The 12,592-nt window shown below is 44.7% G+C and overlaps 1 protein-coding gene and 6 non-coding genes across 8 annotated transcripts in view; 5 read left to right on the forward strand and 2 right to left on the reverse strand.

Annotated features, from left to right (window-relative positions):
• Positions 1-1,127, forward strand: part of ZNF391 (zinc finger protein 391) — a 35,398-nt gene extending 34,271 nt beyond the window's left edge. For both annotated transcript variants that reach the window (XR_012491860.1, XR_012491861.1), the window contains one exon: positions 1-1,127. This exon is cut by the window's left edge and continues 5,683 nt beyond it. The gene's annotated coding sequence lies outside the window, so the exon portion shown is untranslated.
• Positions 1,128-1,705: 578 nt separating this feature from the next.
• Positions 1,706-1,811, reverse strand: TRNAL-CAA (transfer RNA leucine (anticodon CAA)). The gene is made up of 2 exons: positions 1,774-1,811; positions 1,706-1,751 (listed from the first exon to the last, which is right to left on the reverse strand). It is a non-coding gene; the product is annotated as a tRNA-Leu (tRNA).
• Positions 1,812-3,004: 1,193 nt separating this feature from the next.
• TRNAT-CGU (transfer RNA threonine (anticodon CGU)) lies at positions 3,005-3,077 on the forward strand. Its single transcript has one exon. It is a non-coding gene; the product is annotated as a tRNA-Thr (tRNA).
• Positions 3,078-6,387: 3,310 nt separating this feature from the next.
• Positions 6,388-6,460, forward strand: TRNAF-GAA (transfer RNA phenylalanine (anticodon GAA)). Its single transcript has one exon. It is a non-coding gene; the product is annotated as a tRNA-Phe (tRNA).
• Positions 6,461-6,957: 497 nt separating this feature from the next.
• Positions 6,958-7,031, forward strand: TRNAI-AAU (transfer RNA isoleucine (anticodon AAU)). Its single transcript has one exon. It is a non-coding gene; the product is annotated as a tRNA-Ile (tRNA).
• A 1,696-nt stretch (positions 7,032-8,727) lies between these two features.
• Positions 8,728-8,801, forward strand: TRNAT-AGU (transfer RNA threonine (anticodon AGU)). The gene has a single exon. It is a non-coding gene; the product is annotated as a tRNA-Thr (tRNA).
• A 2,438-nt stretch (positions 8,802-11,239) lies between these two features.
• TRNAQ-CUG (transfer RNA glutamine (anticodon CUG)) lies at positions 11,240-11,311 on the reverse strand. The gene has a single exon. It is a non-coding gene; the product is annotated as a tRNA-Gln (tRNA).
• Positions 11,312-12,592: the final 1,281 nt, after the last annotated feature.

Raw genomic sequence — 12,592 nt, forward strand, 5'->3', positions numbered from 1 at the left:
GTCTATTGCTCCCTTCATAGTTTTTTCTGCATATTTACAACCCCCTTTCTGCAATTGCTGGTTGACTCCAGTGAAAACGCTCCCAAATATCTTGCTCCTTTTTGAGTTTGATTCTTCATCTTCATTTCCCCTGCAGTTGTGCACATTAATGAATGTACAGCGTGGAGGTTTTGTTTTTAAAGTAAAGACATAAATAACAGAGGTGACGCCCACTTTCTAGGGTTTCTTGGGTTGGAGAATACCATCTCCCTCAGAACCCACTTCTCACTCACCACACCTGCCCTGCTGCTTGCTTTCCCTTCTTCTCCGTTCCCCGCTTCTTCCCAGGCCCCTCTCCTTTTTTAACTCCCAGTCTTCATCTTGAGCTCCATCCTATTTACAGGCAGGAAGGACAGGGCAGGTGGCCTCTGTCACGGTGGGTCTTCATTCATTCATGAGATTTGTTGGCCCCTCAGCAGATGCAAAGCAGTGATAGGGTCGCTGCCCATAGACAATACGTAAGATGCTGCATTGTTTCCCAGTATGTTGTGAGCTTTAAAAATGTTGACAAAGACACAATTTGACAATGGCCAATTTTAATCTACATGCAAAGGAGAACAAGAAATGTAAAGCAACAGTGTCACGGTCATGTGTTTGGATTTGATTTCTTTTGCCTGGTGTTCTTGTGGGAATCTTGAAATTTGACAAGAGAATAATGTGTGCTGACAAAAGTGCTAGCAGAAGGTGGTTTCAATCCATCAACCTCTGGGTTATGCGCCCAGCAAGCTTCTGCTGTGCCACTCTGCTGCCTAGGCTCAGGGATCTTCCTGTTTCTTATTAATTTGAATATACTTAATACATCCAGCTCTGTCGCTATTATTCCCTTTTCCCCCTGTGTCTCCTAACTTCTATCTTTCATTCTGGGTCCGCACCACATTTCCTTCTCATATTGCTGCCAGAAGCAAATCTCTAAGACGTCTGCATCTTTACAACCCAGACCCTTCCGAAACGCTTTCTCAGGAACTTGGCGTTCAGCCCCGTTAGTATCTCGTGCACAGATTTTTTTAAGGATGGATTTCCACTCACCCCACCCCCTGCCCCCGCTCACCCCACCCCCCAACGGGAGCGTGTGCGCACTGTGGCCAGAGCCCCGCTGCCCCCCAGGTGTGCGTGATGTGGCCGCATCCCCGCCAGGAGTGAGTGACCAGGGAAGGCCAACCGGAGCTGAGCTGGAATTTCACTGAGGTACAGCCCCTCTGAGAGAAATTGCTGCTCATTCATTTGAAAGCCATACGGGAAGAAAAACTCATGAAATGTCAAAACTGAAAAAAAAAATCTAAGATCTTAGTTTTAAGACCAAGATCTTAGTCTTCATAGACTTCATTTTTTTTTCACCTTCATAAAACAAAAGGAAAGACATTTGAGTCAGTTCTCTGACAAGAAATCTCAGAGGAAGCTATTAATTTATTTTGACCTGGTGAGCATTTCTTTGCTATTGATGACCTAAAAATGTTTTCAGCAGTGTCATAATTTTGAGGGACTTTCCCTCTTAGAATTTAAAGGTGACATAGGCAAATATTTTATAAACTTTATAACAGATTCTTTACCATGTGTGGAAAAGCAGTGAAGGTTTCAGGCTGGTCAATCGCGCCACTAAAACACACAAGCACCTCCTTTCTGGGAGGGGAGATATACCCCAGCTCTGACGTGGCAGGAAAACTAGATGTGTCAGAAGTGGGATTCGAACCCACGCCTCCATGCGGAGACCAGAAACCCCAGGAGCGGGAAGCAGAGCTTGAGTCTGGCGCCTTAGACCACTCGGCCATCCTGACACTCAAGTATTGTGCCACCAAGGTGTCATACTGCAGACTGACGCTGATGGAATGACTCGGACCAGGATAGAGAGCCCAAGTAATTGAGAAACGGGAAGGCAGGAGAGTATGGGTGTCGCTGAGAATCCGAAAACTCCTGGGGCCCTGAGACGGGGTGCTGAGCCCCTTGCCTCCCCTCCCACAGCATCCCCAGCCCAGGCCCCTACAGCCCCGACCCCAGCTGTGACGCGGACGCCAAAGTCACTGTTCTTTGGTACTCAAACCCTCATCCAGTAGGTCCAGCTCGTTGCCGCCCAGGATCCTGGGGAGCTTTCAGCGAACAAATGGCCGACCCACTGCTCTGGACAAGAGAGGTCATGCCCGCTGTTCTCAACCCATCCAGACTGTGACAATTGTAAAGGGTCCTTCCGGTGATTTCCCGCCCCAGCCTGAGTGTTCCAGGTGATCCTCCAGAAATTGTGGAGCTCTGCTCCGGTTCCTGACCTACGGACCTGTGAGAGCGAATAATGGGGTCAAGTCTTCTGTGCCCGTGTCCTCACGCCGTGGCTGCTGCTCTCCGAGCTCAGTCTGCAAACGGCTTCTTGACCTGGTGAAATGTGGACTTTTCTAATATCTTCGTCAGCGCCTGTGGACAGCTCCTCTGGTTCAGCTACGCGGGAGGAGAAAGAAGCGGGGCTGGTGCTCAGCCGGACCCACCTCCCAGCCCCGGAGGAGGTCCGGTCCGGCCTGCTCCTCCCTGGGTCCTGCCTGCGCCTCTAGGTCTTTCTCCTGACACGTGACTGACGTCGGGGATTGCAGACGACACCAAACTGAAGTCTGGACACCTGGGCGCCACCGGGACGATGTGCGTGGAGGGCGCGGTGCACTTGGAGGGCGCGGGGCGAATAAAGCTGGTGCTCCAGTCCCGTCTCCAACCCCGCACTAGGGCAGGGAGGCCAGCTGCTCCCACCCGCCCACTCCCCACTTCCGGGATCCCAGCCAAACCCTCACAGGCGGGTCAGCGGTCCTGCACTTCCTGTGACAAAAGCCAACTGAAGGGGATATTGAGACTCAGAGACTGCGGGAATCTGTTTGAACAAAGTCCAGAAAGTCGGAAAGGGCTAAAGGTGGGACATCAAATTTTGTAAAACAACAAAAACCTAAAGATATGAACATATAACCAACTTTGGAGGAGTTACAGAGTCTGTGACTGTGGCTCCGTAGCTCAGGGGTTAGAGCACTGGTCTCGTAAACCAGGGGTCGTGAGTTCGAATCTCACTGGGGCCTTGGGAGCTTTGCGGGTGTTTTTTTTTATTCCCCATCTTTCATCATGATTTTAGGGGATGTGTTTTCCTGACACCAAAATCCCGAACTAGAAACGAAATCCCCAAATCTCTATATAACCTACCTTCTCAGCACACAGGAAATTACCATGAACAAGAGTAGGGAATTCTAAAACAGATTCTTCATAATAGATGGAAATAAATCTGCTGCGCCATCTGAACTCAATGATGCATAAAATTCAGATGTAGGAAACTTTGAAATGCTGTCAATATAACTAATGCCAAAGCAGTAGTCCCCATTATCCATGGTGGATATGCTCCAAGACCCCCCCCCCCAGTGAATGCCTGAAACCAAAGATAATACCAAACCCTATATATGTGTTTTTTCATATATATATACACATCTATGGTGAAGATTAAGGTATAAATTAGGCATAGAAAGAGATTACAGTAAATATAACAAAATAGAACAATTATAACAATATCCTGTAGTAAAAGTTCTGTGAATGTGGTCTCTCAAAAAATCTTACTGTACTCACTGTACACACCTCTTCTTATGATGATGTGATAAAACGCCTGCGTGATGAGATGACATGACGTAATGATGCAGGTATTGTGACATAGCGTTGACCATCTGCTTCAGGAGATCCTGGATCATGGAGCCATGACATTGTCAATGGTTGGCTGTCAGGAGCAGAGGATGGCCACGGTTGAGGATCCCGGATGGATAGTGGAAGGTTTTTTTCTGAAACCTTTTGGAAGAACATTGATAGTGAAAAAAAGAGGCAACTTCCAATTACAAAGTCTTGTTGCAAATGTAATCCCTTCAGCGACTGTGTGGGTTACCTTAATGCTGTGATTTCATCACGCTAGCTGAGAACAACTCCCAGATCAAAACATTATTTATTTCTGGAACTTTCCATTTAATACTTTTAGACTGTGGTTAATCACGGGTAACTGAAACCATGGAAATCGAAATATCAGGTAAGAGGGGCTACTGTATAAACCAGCCAACAAACTAATTTGTATTGAATTTCAATCACTTGCAATTTAGAGTCCTGACTAATTTAGCTGCTGGAGGCCTAAAGAGACTATATTTTAGTATCGATTTTATCACACTTACCTAATGGACGCCGAGTTCCCCTGGACACAGGAGTCACATCGCATTTGACATCGTATCTCAGAGCCTCGCAGAGTACGGACCCTAGAAACTGTTGAATGAAGTCCTGCAGAAGCAGTGTAACCAGAGTGTGGTGAGTGCAATTAGCTTAGGAGCGATATAAATTACCTGAAGAACAAGGAACCAAGGTCAACTAAGAGAGAAGAACAAAGAAAGTAACTCAGGCATGATGGATATTCTACCTAAATACAAAACGACAAACCCTTCTGGTCCTAATGTATTTCTCACAATTGGAATTCGCTGCCGGCAAAAACAAGCCCTTGATAACCTCTGAATGTGTCACATAAATTGCCCAAATCAATGAGCTATATCAAAAGTTAAAATGTAGGAACTTCCCTACACCACGTGTGCGTTAAATAATTCATAATTTAATATCAGATGATTGTATTAATAATAGTATAACGGATCCCTCTGGGCCGGGGATCCATGGCAGATGGCGCCTCTCCGCGGCGCACAGGAAGCATCGCATCTCTCTTCGGGGAGAGATGAACGTGTCCTGGTTGAAGCGTATTGTGTCCGCTGGGCCAGTCTCGGCGGAGAAGGGTGTAGGCGCAGGTGTGCGAGGCGGGTCCCGGGCATCAGACTCCCGCCCGCGTGAGGCGCGGGGATCCCGCGAGTCCCCGACTCCGTGTAGCATGTGCCTGTGGCACCGTGGAAGCACTTTTCAGCGGTGCAATCGGTCAGCGCGGTACTTATACCGCAGTATGTGTGCGGGTGATGCCGAGGTTGTGAGTTCCATCATCACCTGGAGCATGTTTTCTTCCCTTCACTGTTTCAGGCTCATTTCATTCTCAGGCGACTTCCCCTCCTGAAAAAGAAAAGAAAAGAAAACTACAGAGAAGTTATTGTACTTCCCATGCTGACACCGTGGATATCCCCGGTGGATAGCCCTGGTTTCCGTCGTTTTTCAAACAGGATGAGACCACAAAAGAGGAGGCACACCTGCGCCTACACCCTTCTCTGCCGAGACTGGCCCGGCGGACACAATACGCTTCAACCAGGACACGTCCAACTTATCTAAGCAAATCTGTTTCTCCTCTGAGACTGGATAAAAAATAAAAGGGAGAGACACATAGTTCTTTTACATTGTGGTTACAGGATAGTTAATAATTGACATTTACAGCACATAGAGATGGTATGCGGGGGACAAGATAACAATGGGGGCGGGGTTCTGTGGTCTCCTGCTCTGGTGCGTGGGCTGTGCCTCTGGAAAAGATGTCTCTGATATTCCAAAGGTCTGTTATCCTAGATGCAAAAAGACAATAGGCAGGCTCGCTTAAAGACTGACCTTTGTCAAGGAAGCTACAAGCCTAGGATGTGACTACCCACCATGACCCGCTGTTAGTTAGGAATTTTCATGTTCAGACCATCCTGTGTGGTTACTCTCAGTCTCTGAGTTTGTTGGGTCACCGGTGCTGGTCTCTCCTGAGCTTGTCTGGTTTAGTATGTGGCCCCCTTTGAATCCACAAAACATAGATGAGTCTCAAAGACAATATCTAGTGAAAGAAGCCAGACATAAGAATACAGATCCTAGTTGACTCAATGTATATGAAATTAAAACAACTGACAGTCTATATAATGAACAAGTTCAGACCAGTGGCTCACTTTGGAGGGTGTCAAACAAGATGGGCGCGAAGGAGCTGATGGTTCCACGGGGATATAAAATTGTAAAAATCACCAAGCTGTGCTCCTAAGATCTGTGTGCTTTACCGTATGTAATTTATACCTTAATAGAACAGAAGGGGAGAGGACTGAAAAGAAAGAATAGAAGATGTTTTGAGCACCAAACTTGAAATGATCCCAAATGGTGTGGTCTTGGATTCTAGGGAGCTTCCACTCCAGCAGGAGGCTCCAAATCCCCACAGCCCCACACCATCCATTCGTATCTTTAGGAACCACATAACTTCCTTCATCACTCTGTTTTCTCATTCTCCCTATCAGAGTCAGGAAACTGGGTGCGTTTCCCCAGTCTGATTTTATATTGGCACACTTATTTTTAAAGTGGGCAAAATGTTGTATTTCAGGAAACAAGACAAAAGTTTTCTCATTTTTCCTGATATAATATCCAAAAACGAAAAGTTGATCAGAAAGAACTATTTAAAAGTAATTGCCCAAAAATAGAGATCTAATGGTAGCCGAAATAGCTCAGTTGGGAGAGCGTTAGACTGAAGATCTAAAGGTCCCTGGTTCGATCCCGGGTTTCGGCAAGCGCTCTTTTCTTTTTTTCTTTCTTTTTTTTTCTTTTCTGTGAATGTCGTTCAATTTTAATATCTATGCGACACCCCCAGAATCTGGCGCTTCTGCAAACCACGCGGCCCTCCACCACTCCAGAGAAACACTGGGGCTCCTGTTGCAGCACCGGGTGCCACTAGCCACGGAGTCAGTGCCTGTGTGCTAAACACACAGCTCCTCGCCTCAGTCCAACTGGGCTACCTTTCGGTTGCCTTGAACCAACTTGAAAATAACAGGTCATTAAGTCACACGTCCTTAAAGAGAAGTTTGCAGTTTGCAATCCGGCAGACTGGACTCCACCTCTGCACTAAACCTATAGCCCGAAAAATTGACAGTGTAGATTCCTTATTGTAGTTTGTGAATAGGCTTATAAATGTTTTTCGAGGGAGGTAAAAAAAAAATTCCTTTTATAACAGTTAAAATCGTCAAGCAATTAACAATCATTTTCTTTAAAAGGGCACTCCCCCAAGGTGGCCGGTTAGCTCAGTTGGTTAGAGCATGGTGCTAATAACGCCAAGGTCGCGGGTTCGATCCCCGTACGGGCCAACTCTGAGTTTTGTGAGTCCCTGACTTTCACTTCTTTCACACTAACCCTTTGCTGGTGGATCTTGGTCCAAAACGGAAACAGAGATTTGGCAGTTAGAAAAGGTATAACAGAGGGTCTCATTTCTGCTCATTTTGTTTTGTTTTCCTGCAAGTAAATTTTCTTGGAGGAAAAAAGAAACCTGAATTATTTGATTGCCTTTTCTGTAAACAAATTGTAAAACCATCCACTTTTCATATCACTCACTCTGGGCCATTCTGCATTCCTCAGTTCAGCCTAAGAGAAAACATTTAAAAATAAGAAAGAAAAAATTTCCAAAACTTTACAGTATAACCCCCCAAAGTGGGGTTGAAAATCAGTCTCTCTGCACCAAACACACCTTGAACAAGGGGTAGAATGCAGACTATGGGAAACAACTATTTCCTTTTCCTGACACTAGAACATAGAAGGCAATGTGAGGACCAGTTACAGAATTTGTGAAGTCCAGTGCACAATGAAAATGTGGAGTCTCTAGTTCAAAACTTGTTAATGATTTTAAGATGATTACAGCAGAGCATTAAACAAAGAGGCTTGTCTGTGTGTAGGACCCTGTGCAGTTGCCCAGGTCACGTGCCCAGAGAGCCAGCTCTGGCAGTGTGGTACAGGGTAGTCATAGAGAAGTATGTGGGTGACCCACACTTTGGTCCCCGCACCCTGGTAAACTCTTAAAATTAGAGACTGTCCGCACCAGAATCATCAGTATAGTTATTTTCTTAGGAACCTTATGCATTCACAATTGCTAGTGTCTTGGAACTGTTGGAGTTCTAAAATACCAACAGACACATGGATACCATTTCATTAGAAGAGACCAAAGTGAACCTAAAACCAAGCAGAAAGAATGAACTCTGTAAAGTGGACTGTCCATGCATAATGGGGGATTCTTCTGCTGCTGACACTCCAACAGCAGCGTCACTCACTCTGCAAAGAGCTGACTTCTCCCCCTTGATCTGTTCATTTTCGAGACCAAGACCATAGGTGTGTTTCATGGCAGAGAAAAGTGAAGAAGGGGGAGAGCTGCGTGTGAATAAGAAGCAGACATGCAGCCTTTTGTTTTGGGTCCTTAGATGACGCAGCTGCCACCTCTCCACTGTCTCTACCAATCTACCCTCGCAAGGCTTCCTTTTCTGCAGGGGTGTTTCACTGTAACAAAACTCCTTCCCCATCTGTGAAGTTTAAGTGTTGACTAAAATTCTCTTCCCTCTGGACGTCTCATGACTGGTATTTTCTGCCAGTGTGATTGCAGTAGATGTTGCTGGTGGGCGTAATCTCTAGGTTTGGTGGAGGGTCTTCCTCACTCTGGTGTCACCAGATGGGCAATAACCATTTGGTCCTATTACACATAAAGCCATTGCTGTGGAAAAGGACAGCACAGGGATCCTACACACCAAACAGTGAACTAGTGAAACCAGCGCTTATGAGGAGACTCACTGCTAGTCCTGACGGATGGAAGGTTCTCAAAATGAGGCAGGTGCCTGCCCAGGAAGATGGTCTCAACTCAACTTGCTGTTCTAGTTCTACAGCAGAGGTGTTCCTCTTTGGTTCTGACTGAGGTACAGGCACACCTTCTTGTTAAATCCCAAAGAAATTGCAGAAATAAAACAACAGAATGTGGTGTGAAAGTCTGCAAAATAATATGTAACTAATAAGCTCAACAGGTATGGCTCTGTGGCTTAGTTGGTTAAAGCACCTGTGTAGTAAACAGGAGATCCTGGGTTCAAATGCCAGCAGGACCTTAAGCTTCAGGGTTCCCTAAGATGTAATTATCAAAGGCAAGTCCTGGTCCCCGCTGATGACAACTTATGTGTATGTTGCATAAATTGAGTGCTGTGATAAGTGTTCCTCCCTTCTGCATGGTTTGGACTATGTCATCAGTGAAATTTTGAGAAGTTATGTAACATGATAACATCTTAAAAGAGAGGAAAAAGGATGAGTAGTAATGAAACATAACAAAACAAAACAAAAAACCTTAACAAGAGGCTGGAGGCAAATGCGACTTAAAGTCCTTAGATTAAAAGGCTAGAAAAAATTCATCGAACCTTGAAATAGTTTTCATGTTTTAGCTGATCCTTTTCTCCTGATATTCTAGGGCTTGACCTCAAAGTACTGTAGGGCTCTACACATGCACCATCCTTCCCCCTCCTTAGTGATATGCACAGCGTCCCTTGTCAAGCAAGGGGTGGCATTGCTCTCAGCTTCTTGCTTCTCCCTGTAAGGACTGGAGAAATTGGATGACTGCAGCCTTTGGGAGCAGTTATGGGCCCAGTGCAAAATGAAAATGCAGGGCCTTCATTTAAAAATTATTGAAAATTTCAAACCAGCAACAGCAGAGCCGTTAAATCAAGTGTCCGGCCTTGTGTAAATGCACAGGTCGCATGTCTAAGAAGCCAGCCCTCTGTGGGAGTGCAGTTATTGGCCAAAAGGCTGGGTTTTAAAGGACGCCTAAATAGCTCCTCACCAGCATTTGGTGATGGGTTTTAAAGGATGCCTAAAAAGATCCTCACCGGCATTTGGTGTTGTCAGCGTTCTGGATTTGGGCCATTCTAATAGCTGTGTGGTGGGATCTTGTTTTAATTTGCATTTCCCCGATGACATGTGACATAGAGCATCTTTCCATATGCTTATTTGCCATTTGTATACTGTGTCCTCTTAAGGTCTTTGATCCATTTTTTAATTGGGTTGTTTTCTTGTTATTGAGTTTTAAGAGTTCTTTGTATTATATTTTTGATAACAGTCCTTTATCAGGTGTGTCTTTTGCCAATATTTTGTCAGTCTGTCTTGTTTGTTTATTCTCTTGACAGTATCTTTCACAGAGCAGAAAATTTTAATTCTAATGCAGTCCGGCTTACTAATTATTGTTTTTTCATGGATTGTACCTTTGGTGTTATATCTAAAAAGTTGTTGTCAGACCGAAGATCATCTAGATTTTCTCCTATGTTTGATATGCACTAACATTCTTTAAAAATATACTTGGTGAAATAAGTCAGAGAAAGACAAATAACATCTGATCTCACTTATATGTGGACTCTAAAAAAACCAAAAACAACAGAAGAACCCCACAATAGAATGAGCTCATAGATACAGAGAACAGATTGGTGATTGCCAGAGATGTAGAGTGAGTGGTTTGAGAAATGGGTGAAGGGGTCAAAAGGTAAAACTTTCAGTTATAAAATAAATAAGTCATGGGGATGTTCTGTGTAGTATGGTAAAGTTAATAATACTGTCTTGCATACGTATTTGAAAGTTGCTGAGTGTAGATCGTAAAAGTTCTTATCACAAGGAAAAAAATAATTCTAACTATGTATGCTGATGATATTAATTAGATTTATTGTGGTGATCATTTCACAGTATATACAAATATGGAATCATGTTGTACACCTGAAATTAATGTTATATCTCAATTATACCTCAATTAAAATATATATATATATGGCATACTTTAACAGCTGAAAAATGTTCATGAATTCTTTTTCTCTTTCAAAGACATTTCTATTTATCTGCCACAGAATTTTATCCCAATTTTTATGTTTACAAGTTATGGCTGATTATTGTATCATATTACTCTGAAAGAAATATATATTATATGTATTATATATATAATATATATATATATATATATATACTATATACCAGAAAATGTATACACATTTTAAGATATGTTATCTATGCTCAAGCCGTAGTTCGCCGTCATCAGAAGTGTCTGGACGCTGATGGTAACCACTTTGAGTACTTCTTGTAATTGCAGAAGTCAAACATGATTTGTATTTATCTTTTGTTATCGGTATATATTGAGTATTACAATTAATACAGGTTTTTCCTTTCTTAAAATGTGCATATATATATATTTTTGGCTGTATATGTATATATGTATATATATGTATATATAATATATCATTTTTAGTTATTTCAGGTATTTGTCTCTGTATTTTAAGTGTTTTTATTCTGGTTTGAGTTGTTTTTAAATTTAATGCTAGTAGTATGCATTCAATCAATAAAAATGCAGTATATGAAAAAAAACCGTATTGAAGCTTAATGGAAGGGACAGGGCTCCCCCCGCAGTTAGCTCATGTGTCTGCGGATGAAAATTTCTAGGGGATAGATTTCCTAAAAGTAGCAAACTGGTGAGTAATTTTGGGAAGAGCTGGGAACTGAATATAAAAGAACCCAGAAAATGAGGTCCCACCGAGATTTGAACTCGGATCGCTGGATTCAGAGTCCAGAGTGCTAACCATTACACCATGGGGCCTATTTGTTACTTAGGTCTCTTAAACCCTTTGGTGACATACTTTTTCCTCCCTTAGTGCCCTAACCCATTCTAGAGGTATCAATAAGCCCACCTGCTTTTCCTCTTCTAGGAGTAAGTCGTGGGCCCACCTGTCACGTGAGTCAACACCTTTTACACCAGTCTTCACGGAAAACACTGAATTCCACACATCAGGAAGCTCCTCCTCCCGCCCACCCCGCATTTCCTCCCTGTGGTTCCGGACCTACTGCCTCCGCCTCTGTCTTCGCTGGACATTAGGTGAGGTTGTTTGCGGCCCCCTCGTGTTTCAGAGGACACGTGTTTTGTGTTGTCACCTCACGGATTACACTGCCTGTGGGATGGGGACCATTGTCACTGCTACAGATGAGGCACCTGCGGCAGAAGCCAGAGACCCTTAAACCTGCTTTGTCATCGGGTCTTCTTTCTTGAAAACCCTTTTACTGGGGTGGAACCTGCCACTTTCACAGACGCGCTATGGGAAGGCTTTACCTAAGTCACGGGGACCCAATGGTGTTTCCGGAGAAGTGAATATGCTTGGAGGACACGGCTGGAGGAAGATGCCAGCGGTTGCGGAGCGCAAATCGGGGGTGTTGGAGGAGCGCGCCGGTACCCTGCTTTGCGTTCACCGACGGGTATGTGCGCAGGGGCTCCCCGACTCTGGGTCACCTCCGCCCCACCTCGCGTGTCCCTTTCCCGCACACAAGGGGCTCACTGGAAAACCCACAGATCCGCGGTTACCGGGCTGGGTCTCGGGGAACGTCCTGAGGCCTCTGAGGGCCGGAGAACGGGTTTGTTCTGGGTACGCGGCTAGGAGAGAGCGCTTCCGTTTCGCGGTGCTGGAGAGCCCGGCTTTGCTTCAAGTGGTTTCCCGGGATTTGATGCCTCTGCAATAAGAGATGGCCTGGTGGGAACGAAGTTTCAAGGCTTGCAGGTTGGGGCTGCTTCCAGGACTTCACATTTCTAAGCGAGGAAACGTTGGAGGCTTCGAGGACGATGCGCCCCATGTGGACACAGACTATAAAGCGCAAAACAAAACAAACAAACCCCACACAACACCCCAAAGAACAACAAACCCCACCCCACCCCACCCTGTAACTCTCCCTGTAAAATACCAGGATTCCTGTGGGATTGCCTTGCAACTGACTTTTTGCACGATAGGTCTTATTGGACAAAGTCTTTAAATTCGTTCTTTTCTGGGAAGCTTGGTTGGGAGTTTTCCTCAAGCCTAGAAGAGGTCGAGGATGACCAAGGAAAGTTGTTGCT

Source organism: Rhinolophus sinicus, linkage group LG14, assembly GCF_036562045.2.
Source record: "Rhinolophus sinicus isolate RSC01 linkage group LG14, ASM3656204v1, whole genome shotgun sequence".
Taxonomy (NCBI): domain Eukaryota; kingdom Metazoa; phylum Chordata; class Mammalia; order Chiroptera; family Rhinolophidae; genus Rhinolophus; species Rhinolophus sinicus.